Below are 884 nucleotides of genomic sequence, written 5' to 3'. Positions count from 1 at the left end.
CCTTCAGTGAATTGATTATTCATACATTTTGCCTAAACTTTTCTCTTTCTATTTGAGTTAGGTGATGTTTAATTTTATGTGTGAACCTGACTGGTCTAAGGATTGACTAGATCGCTGGGAAAACATTATTTCTGGATGTGTCTGTGAGCATGTTTCTGGAAGAGGTTAGCATTTAATTGATAGACTAAGTAGAAAATATCACCCTAACCAATGCGGGCAGACATCATTCAATCCACTGAAGACCTGAATAGAACAAAAAGGCTGACAAGAATTCTTCTCTCTGCTTGAGCTGAGACATTCGTCTTCTGCTCTTGAACATTGGTGACCCTGGCTCTCACGCCTTCAGGTTTGGACTAGAACTATACCGCCTCTCCGGTGCTCCAGCTTACCAATGACGGGTCATGGAACTTCTCATTCTCCATAATCACATGAGCCGATCCCTCATAATAAATCTTTCCACATATTTATATAAATCCATTGATTCTGTTTCTCTGAAGAACCCTGAAAATACAGGTTAACTGTATTTCTTTGTGATATACTGAAGTTCTTTATATTCTAAATGTTAATCCCCTCAGCTGCCTTCTGGCCTAGACTCACCCCATTTTTCTGCTTCCAATAAAATTTTGGAAGAAGAAGTTAAAAGGCTACATATTTTTATTTTAAATAAAACATAGCACATAGAATTATCTGATAGATTTGAATCTTGCATTTTTGGTGTCTATTTTTGTTTTTTTACAGTTATGAGAGACATTATTTTATTGATTGAACTCTTTACACTTATAATATTGCTGTTATAGTAGGTCTTACTTCAGCCATCTCATTTCCAATTGTCCAATTTACCATACTTCTTATTTATTCACTTATCCTTTTCTACTGCTCTCGTT

General features: G+C 35.7%; 1 protein-coding gene across 2 annotated transcripts in view; it reads left to right on the top strand.

Moving 5' to 3' along the window:
* The window catches only part of GTPBP8 (GTP-binding protein 8 (putative)), a 44,952-nt gene that overhangs the window by 1,093 nt on the left and 42,975 nt on the right, over positions 1-884 (top strand). The gene's annotated exons all lie outside the window — the stretch shown is intronic.

This window comes from Propithecus coquereli, unplaced genomic scaffold (genome assembly GCF_000956105.1).
Source record: "Propithecus coquereli isolate 6110/MARCELLA unplaced genomic scaffold, Pcoq_1.0 Scaffold386, whole genome shotgun sequence".
In the NCBI taxonomy this organism is placed as follows: domain Eukaryota; kingdom Metazoa; phylum Chordata; class Mammalia; order Primates; family Indriidae; genus Propithecus; species Propithecus coquereli.
Note: the sequence above shows the minus strand (reverse complement) of the source record. Positions and strands in the feature narration are given on the sequence as shown.